The 10,000-nt window shown below is 34.4% G+C and overlaps 1 long non-coding RNA gene and 1 other non-coding gene across 2 annotated transcripts in view; one reads left to right on the forward strand and one right to left on the reverse strand.

Moving 5' to 3' along the window:
- The window catches only part of LOC115943687 (uncharacterized), a 142,826-nt gene that overhangs the window by 85,080 nt on the left and 47,746 nt on the right, over nucleotides 1-10,000 (forward strand). The window lies entirely within an intron of this gene.
- Nucleotides 6,096-6,202, reverse strand: LOC115943689 (U6 spliceosomal RNA). The gene has a single exon (XR_004078272.1). It is a non-coding gene; the product is annotated as a U6 spliceosomal RNA (small nuclear RNA).

Raw genomic sequence — 10,000 nt, forward strand, 5'->3', positions numbered from 1 at the left:
AAAAAAAAAAAAAAAAGAAACCAAGATGTGGTACTAGTTATACTCATTGCTACTGGGATGCCATTAATTTTAGGTCCTTTCAGCTGACAGAGCAAAGGAAAAAAAGTATAACCTGTGTGTATATACACATACCTATGCATATTCTATCTCTATTTATATCAATCTATCTATACCCTCCTCTATGTGTGTGTATGTATATATATATATGTATATATACACGTAAAATCTCCATATATATGTATATATCCATCTGTATCTATATTAAGTTCAAATTGATGTCTCTAACTCTATTCCATTACCACCTGAATCATTCTAGCCTTTTCTTGCTTGTTTATCATTTCCCATTCCAACAGCAAGAAACCTGGCTCCTACCATCCAGCACCCGTTTACTTAATTATTCAATTCCAGCATACATGTATAGTGGTTTCAGAATTGTTAACATTAACAACTTTATGAGCTAGGTTATGGTATTTATGCACACTTTCTTTTGCTTTTAGTATTACAGAGTCCACTCATTTCCCATTATTTTAGGTCCACTTTTCCTTTACCTCCTTCAGTGAGATTATTTCATACCTTTGTAATATAGTTAGATCTTTTTTGTCACATTCTGTGATCCCCTGGCTTCCTAAATTTTTTGTTAATTTTTATTTGCTAAGTTTCACTCTTTTTGCTTTGAAGTCCTTTGGGTTTGACAAATGTACGGTGTCATATATCCCCCATTACAATATCATAAAAAATATTTTCCTTGCCCTAAAAATCCTCTGTGCTTCACCTATTCAACCTCCTCCATTCCCAAGACTACTTTTCAAATTACTCTATCCAACTATCATTTTTATCTTGAAATATTTTACATATAAAGGTGTTCCATGTCTCAATTTCTATTATTTTATAGTTGGAAACATAAAAGTTTGTGTGTCTATGTATGTGTGTGTCTTGTATGTCTGTGTGTGTGTAGATGTGTATCATTATCCAGTTCCTTGTTGTTTGATTATGTAGCTATGTATATTCATGTAAAAACCAACTAACTTTTGCACTGAGAAGCTAAATAGTGCTTACTGTGTTATGTATTACACATATATAGACTAATCTCTTTTTTTCATATTCTTTCCATTTTAATATCATGGAGTACATTATGGGAATTGGGTATATTGCACCATCCCATTCAATTAATCTGTATTAAAGCTTCAGAAATTGGGGCACCTGTGTGGCTCAGTTGGTTAAGCAATCAACTCTTGGTTTTGCTCAGGTCATGATCTCATGGGTGGTGAGATCATCCCCATGTGGAGCCCTGTGTTGGGCTCCACACTCAGTGGGGGGTCTGCTTGAAGATTCTCTTCCTCTGCCCCTCTCCCTGCTCTCTTTCTCTCTCCCCCCCTAAAATAAATAATTCCTCCTCCGCGGGGGGGCCTGCTTCTCCCTCTCCCACTCCCCCTGCTTGTGTTCCTTTTCTCACTGTGTCTCTCTCTGTCAAATAAATAAATAAAATCTTAAAAAAAAACTCATTTAAAAAAAATAGATCTTTTTAGAAAAAGCCTCGAATTAAGAGAAATCAGTGGCACTATATGACCAAATGGTTAGTGCTAGATGTTTGGTAGATGCCTATTAGCTAAAAATATAGAAGAAACGAAAGAACAAAGCTGATTGGCTTATATCCCTATATCAAATTTTCTTTGTATTCTAATTTGGCTTTCCAAATACAACTTTTGAAACTTGAATCTCATTTATTTTTTGCACTGTTTTTTTTTTTTTTTTAACTGACACCGGGGAACTATGTCTGTTTATTATAGAACAAATACAGTTTTCTTAAAACATTTTAAAAACATGCAGAAGTTCATGTTTTATAATGATATTAGGGTTTCTTTAGGTAGGAGTTCTGCATTTCAGAGGATCCATATGTGATACAAACAGTGAACAATTGGGAACACTAGCTGATAATGATATGATCATTTTCAGTAGTCTCTTTATGTAAGTTTTGGCAGAAGTGTAGTAATACATTAGTCATTTTCACAGAGAAGATACTGGTCCATGCCAGTCTCTTATTTGGGGTGCCACCTGCACCTTTTTTTGTCAGTAATTTCACAAAGAAAATATATCTGTTGATGGATACTATTTCTATTTTTTCATCATTGTTTGAAGCAAACTATACCATTCTTAGAGTATAACGAGTACTACACATAACTAAAATTGCTTCTGGGCATCCTTTATTAACTAGAATACCTGCCTCAAAATTGTAAGTTTTAACATTTCCATTTAATTTAAATTGTTCACCATTTACTGTCTCTAGAGTTCTTGGTTAAACATATGAGGAGACAATGAGTTCTAATTTTTGCTTCATTAATCATGGAGTAACTCACTTGACCCTCATTGTTTCAGTTCCTTCATCTGTAAATATGGTAATAAGGACACATGGTATCTGAAAAGATGGGCTGTATTTCTGTTAAGGTTAGCAACAACTAAATTTGATCTAAACTTAATGGTTGCTGATAACATTATAGAGGCAGGCATTTCAAAATTTGCTGACTCACTTTAACTAAAATGCGCAGCTTTATAAAATAAATTATACACTGTTTATAAACTGACGACAGGGTTCCTATTTTACTCATGCTTTTAATATAGTAAACACTCACTAGATATTTGCTGTGCTGAATTGAAGCATGGATGGACTTGCTATAATGACTTAAGAGAAGCTTCTGAAATAGTCAAAGAGGGAAATTCACAGACATGCATTGGTGTAAAATAGGGTTTAGAAGAATGGTTTCTTACCATTACTATTTTGGACAAGTAAGAAGGGGAAACTATTACTTACTCCCAGATTAATTTGGGGAATTTTATAGTTTTGCTAAATTGGTTAGAGGTTGTAACAAAGAAAAGGTCATTCAGAATAATGAGTATCATTTAAATGACTACTATGTAAATATAGTTGAATTTTCCAAACTATACTAGTAACTAAAGAGAAATCTCATTTACTAATGATAACTAGAATCTATTGAAAGCTTGCTTTGTGCAAGGTATGTTAAATATTTTACTCTTTTATCTCACTTAATTTCCAGATAACCCTTTGAAATAAATTGTTTTTAGTTCCATTTTACCAATGGGTAAACCAATTCCTGATAAGTTTTTATACAATTATCTACTTTGCAGTGAATGGCTTTAAGAGATATATCTCATATATATTATAGGTCCCTGAGTATAAATGTAGCTTGCTAATATGTATAAAAAAACCCTTGTTTTGTTGCCTAAATCTATCAGGAAAGGCCAGACATTTTGCCAGTGATTAAGAATAAATGAAATGTTGAGAAATGGTAATATCCCTTTAACTAACTACAATTGACAAAACATCTTTGATATTTTAGGTCATAACAGCAAGGCATTTTTAATCTCGTATTTAAGATCTATTACCTTACTTAACTGGTTGCTTATGATTTCTCTAAGTATCTCAGGTGGCCCACTGCTGTCTCCAGTCTCTAAAATAAATTTATTAAATTTAATACTGATATGTCATGAGAGACAATGGACTCTGAGAAACAAACTGAGGGTTCTCGGTGGGGGGTGGGTTAGCCTGGTGATGGGTATTAAGGAGGGCACGTACTGAATGGAGCACTGGGTGTTATATGCAAACAATGAATCATGGAACACTACATCAAAAACTAATGATGTAATGTATGGTGATTAACATAACAGAATAAAAAAAATTTAATACTGAAAAAGAAATTTATTAAAGCTCGTTGTCCAAATGCTTTGAGAGTAGTTGTTTCTGTAGCCACCTGTATCAACAGCCACTCCTCAAGGCTGTTCAAATAATGGCCCCAGAACACCCTGGGCTTGGTATGAAATCTTACAATGGATTCATTTTAGTTATATCCCGTACAGTCTCTTTAGTACATTTTAGTACATGTGACTTTCTAGGTGGCAAACAGCATATATTGTTGGGTAGGCCACTGACCAGTATGTTTTTCTTCTATTCAGTTGACACATAGTTATTGGTTATTTATTGAAGGTAGATTAGTTTTCAAAAAACAAAGCAAAACATAACAAAATAAAACCAAAATGGGTGAATAGAAGCAAAACAATTAGATTTAACTCATTCCTTTCTAAACTTTGTATTTTGGATGGATGTTCCTAAATTGGATTAGTATAGTAATACTACCAAACACTTGAAAAAGTTTCCCTAATCAAATTTTGTTTGAGTTGAAAGAGTGCCCAAGACTTTGAGAAGAATTTTGAGAAGATCAGGATCAGTGGACAAATGGAAGCAATTACTCTTCCCAGTTCTGAAAATGAGGTTTATAGGAGTGGAAAAAAGCTTGATGTCTTCCAAATTAGACTGAATCCTGGGTAAATACTAGCCTGATTGTTAACAAATATCCCCTGTGTAATTATATCTCTAAGCTAGATAGAGACATGGATGTAGATATATTTATCTAACTTAGGTAAACCCCAAAAGGCTCTACCTGATCCTAGAAACATACAACATGTAGGGTTTACCCCTTATTAAGTCAGAGGCAGATATTGGCAGTATTTCCTCCTCTGAAAATATCCTGGTACCCTCCTTACCAGGCCCAGTGATATGAGTAAATAGTTGCAATGGCATTGGAGATTACACCTTCACTCTGTCATGGCCTCTCTTCCAAGTGGATTTCCAGTTGTTTAGAACCATGCAGAGATAACACACCTAGGGATGCTTCAAATGCACTTCATCTTCATTTCCCAAAAATAAGAGTTAAACCTGAGATAGTTACCCTCCCCTCTGAAATCCAAAGCCACAATTATAAAATTATTATATATGTTATCATAGTATAGTAAAATGATCCATACTCAATATAAGCCACATTATGAGCCTGACAAATAATAATATTCCTAAATCTTTGTGGGATATTATTCTGTGATTTTATACATCATATAAACCACTCTAATTTCTTAAAGCTACTTGTTTGGATTCTAAAATCTTCCATTGGTAACTTCTAAAAATTGCCATATAGTAAACACAAGGAGCAATAGGAAATTTTTCTTCCAAGCATTGTAGACAATCAGACATACATCTAAAAAGGCACTACCTTTAATCAAAGATCATTCTAAATTCCCCTTGTTAGTAGGTACATTCATTGCTTGCATAATGTTCAATCCCACTAACTCCATACCCCTTCCTCCATTCAGATCCCCCTGCACAATTTCCCTATAGCCCTGGAGAAAAGGCAATGCCTTTCCACTGTGATTCTCAAGTTAGGAATGTGTTTTGAAGTGCATTAAGAGCTATCTTGTTGTTTAATTGTGAAGTTGACGAAGTAAGGTTTTCCTGTCATGAAAAAGCCTATGTAATATCAAGTGCTTACCTGTCTTCTCAAATATCTATGCCACCCAATTTATTTAACCATTCTTTGGCTTTTGAACTAGATTTCTACCATCACATATCTCCAGTCGCGATGACACAAAAAACACAAGGAAGTCAAAGATATAGCAGAGACGACTGAGCTTTCAGAAGTACAGGCAATCCTAGGATACCCTGACTTTGATGTCTTGACAATCTGTCTTCCGAAGAGAGAAAAATTAAGTAGAAGAGGGATAGAAAGAACAAAAAAAATTAAGGAAGTAAAAAAGGAGAGGAGCTTAATGGGCTTCATACTGGTAGTCTATAAGTAATGCTTCATGAAATAATTAAATAGTTTTTCCAAATGTATTTCATCATTCCTTAAATCAATAATAAAAATCTTTTTATTATGTCCAAGTCCAACTTAGTTTTCTTCTGTTCAACTTTAAGTATGTAGTGGTTAGCTGTAGCATGAGAATAATTTAAGAGGAGAATGATATTTGAAAAAATTTAAAAGACAAATCTAAATCTTACTCTGTTCTTTTGAAGATCCCAAGATGTTCAATCAAGATGTTTTACTAACAGAATAATAGAATGACAAACATTTCATCAGTAAAAATTTCTAAGTTACATATTATATCATTATTGATTAAATTGTCATCAAACCTGTCATTATTTGAAAATAATTTCCTATGGTCTGTACATTTCATAAATCCTTTATATGATTTTTCAAGACCGAGGCTAGTTTTTAGCTTATGTGGCTCATGTTTTTCAGTGAACTTTTTTTTTTTTAGATATAGAATACTTCAAGAACTTGTGTGTTATCCTTGTGAAGGGACCATTCTAATCTTTTCTATATCATTCCAATTTTAGTATATGTGCTGCTGAAGCGAGCAGTTTTGATGATAATGTTCAACACTTAAATTGAAAGAAGACTTTTTCAATGCATATGAATATGAGTCGAAATAAAATGATATGGGACACTTGGGTGGCTCATTCGATTGAGCGTCTGCCTTCAAGCTCAGGTCATGATCCCAGGACCCTGGGATCAAGCTGCACATTGTGCTCCCTGCTCAGTGGAGAGCCTGCTTCTCTCTCTCCTTCTGCTGCTCCCTCTGCTTATGCTTGCTCTCTCTCTCTTTCTGTCAAATAAATAAAATCTTTTTAAAAAAAGAAAATTATATTGGGGATATAAAGGTCTGTTACATTAAGTAATGATGATGACTACTGGCTTACAAAAATTCATACTACATTTTATGTAACTATTTTATAGCTAGAAGCTTGAGAATTTGAGTACTTACACAGTGGGAGAGTACAAATGAACACCTATGCAGATGTCTAGTATAACAACAGAACAACCAATATGCTGTATGATAGAAAAAAAGCAAAGTGAAGTACTGATTGTAAGTGGTGCTTGATTTTATTAAGCCAAGAGAACACTATTACTGAAAGTCTGTATCTGACTAAGGCAAATTGTTTTTTTGTAATCATGTTCATGAGCTGTCTTGTGGCTACCAGTCAAGATCTGCCATTCACCTAAAGGACGTAGAAACCTTGAACATGTTAGTTAGGTGATAGCCTGATCCACACTGAAGAACCTTTAATTTAGAAGTCTCCACCGTTTTCTGGGAAATGCTCTCACATGTTCACAAGAACAGCCGTGGAACTGTGACAATGTCAAAAGTCAACCTGGTACACAAACTCCTTTGAAATCTTCAACTGTGTCATTGCATATATCTAAATGAAAATCTAGTGATTATCTCATTGAAAATATTTCTAAAATATCAACAAAAATGAACTTGCCCTTCCATCATAGATATCTATTACCTGAAGGTATATGTTCTTTTAGCTGAAAACACAATGTAATATTTGCCTTATATTTAGGAAAGGTAAATCCTATTTGTGGTATTTTGGTAGGACCATGTGTAGCTGTGATGCTTCATCGTCCTATACAACTAAAATTCTTCAAATTGAAATTAATTACTGGACTTTATTTCTTGCATATGCATCCATCTTGGGAGAGGTAACACATTAGACTGCTTTTGCCATCATTTGTTATTGTGAGTAAGTTTATCGGATCTTTCTTCACCAGTGCTTTAGACAGGTCCTCCAGGAAGATGGGTTTAGAGAAAGCATAACTACTTTAGAAAAGTATAAAACAGACTAGGAGGGGAATGCTAAAGTTACCAAAACAAAGACAGAATAATATAAACTTCTGCCTATAATTTCCTTTCATTTTGGTAATCTATAGCAACATCCTTAGTAAGAAAGCAATGACAGAACCAGCTGTTGACAGATTATTTTTCTATAATCCATATTAACTAAACACAACATGCTGACACAATATATCTTCTACTTTGGGATGTGGGGAAAATTTTAAAATGTCAGTAAATGACTTGTTGAAAAGGGAGAAAATTTAGATACATAATTTCTCTTTTCTTCCCTTTGCTGGATTGACTTTCCAGGTAAGTGCTTTGGAAATGACTAAGAAATAAGTGGTATCATTACAAAAGAAAAAAGAACAGCTGAGGAATAGCAATTGCCTTTTTGTTTCTAGGAACAATTACATAGAGTCTTAATCAGGTCATTGGTGAATTTTTTTAATTAAAGTATTCTTAAGCTTATGGAATTTCTAGGTCATATTAGAATATGCAAAATTTGTGTTTATACTTAGTTTGACCATATGCAACCTTTTTAAAAGAGTAGTTGATACTCATTCTCTAAACTTTCCTCTTACTCTTTTTAATATGTTGTGTTCTGATTTCTTTCCTCATCACTCCACTGAAACTGCTCTCAGTAATGACATTGTTGACTTCTGACCCAACAAATTCAACAGATCCTTTCCAGTATTCCCTTTGTTCCATTTGATGGTGTTCATTCATCCCTTCTTGATATTTCTTCTTGTCAGTTCTGTGATTTCTCTTGGTCCCATTTTCTCTTAGTGTTCTCACCACCTAAAAGTCTAAATCTCAGTCTCCTTCGTGGGTTCCTCTTCCTCCGTATACTCATTATACACAGGTGTACCTCAGAACTCCACTTTCTAGTCTTCTCATTTCCTATACATCCTTAGATGATCACACCCACTCACTCCAAAGATTTACTTATCGTTCCTGACTGTTAGGAACATAGAGTCTAAAAGTTTAGCCCTTCCAAGTCCAGAGGTGAAGACTGTCTAGTGACTGGAACTGGGGACAATGGAAAATAGCAGCACATCATCTCTGTATCTTATGCAAAGCCTTGCTTCAGACCATCGTCGTCTCTCACTATGTGCCAGGCATTGTCAAGAGAAGTGTATATGGAAAGTTATATAAAATAAATCAAAAGGTCATGATATTCTACTTGTCTAGCATAAATCTACTCATAGGAGTGATTGAATAACCATTTGCTAATTGTTTGGGTCTACTAAATAGGTCATAGGAAGTTCATCTGGTCTAGCAACTTCCTAGTATTACTCAAAAATTTTTAAAAAAAGATAAGAACAGATGCTGTTGTAGAGGTCATGCCAAGAAAATGTGAAGCTTTGAAGCTTTTCATTTCCTAGTAACTACCAGCATTACCTCTTCAAATTTCAAATTGAATGTTTGTCAGTATTAAGTCAGTGAGACAAGCTGTTCATGCCACAAATTCATCATATTCTATAAGTATACATGACAAATGCATCTTAGTTAGAATGTTCTTTTTAGAGTAAAACCTTTCGGCAATTAGCTTAAAAGAAATTGTTATTTCGTTGGTAAGTGTATGGAACCCCTGCTTGTAGAATTCATAGAATGTGACAACCCAGATTGTATATTCAGTGATCTATGGATCATTGTAGTACTGTGGGTCAGTATGACTACGTTACATGTTTTCCCTAAGAATGGTTATCCCAAGAGTATGGTTAATTTGGAAAAGGAAATAATAGAAGATGAAAATATATACTTTCTCCTGGGGCCTAGAACTAAATAAAATAAGTAGTAATGCTGTCTTTATTTCAAAATATCAGAATATAAGTAGGTCACTAAACTTTCTCAAATATCCCCCTGTTCCAAGCCATGCTATCTATGAGATGTACCTCCAGCAGCTATGCAATATGTACTGGTATTTATCTGTGACTACCTGGACCAGAAATTGTCAGAACAGTCAGTAGAGATTAAGTAATTAAAATCGAAAGAGAAGAAATGACAAACAGGGGATGCAGACAATGTGTCCTAATGGCCTTCCTGTTGACTGTCCAGGTCTTCTATAGTGCCTGGATATCTTGCCCCTATGTGTTCTTTAAGATAGTATTGCATCCTTTCAATAAAATTCCTGCTTTGTTTGAACTAATTTGTATTGTATGTATGTGTTTGTAGCCTACTCTTTGCCTGCCAAAAAAAACCCCATTTCATCTGGGAGCAGCATGGTCTTTTTAGAGCTCTTTTTGTTCCTTTTCTCTGCTTCTCAGTCTTACCCTACTTATATAGTTTCTGTGGAAGGTGCTATTTTTTTCTATAAACCCTATGCAATGACTATAGTCGACTACTGCAGAGATTGGCACTTGGCTAGGTCTAGACCAATCACAGCCCTTCCTTAGTGTTTCTGGATCTGTAAGTAAGAAGAGCATTAGACCATTTTCTCACCACTGGCAAATTTTTCAAATATAAAACTCAATAAATTCAAGCATTTTTTCCCACTAATGCAAGTCTGCAGTAAAAGACTATGAAGCCAACAAGTGAA

The sequence above is a fragment of the Leptonychotes weddellii genome, chromosome 9, assembly GCF_054177405.1.
Source record: "Leptonychotes weddellii isolate Sample4059 chromosome 9, ASM5417740v2, whole genome shotgun sequence".
NCBI classification, from domain to species: Eukaryota; Metazoa; Chordata; class Mammalia; order Carnivora; family Phocidae; genus Leptonychotes; species Leptonychotes weddellii.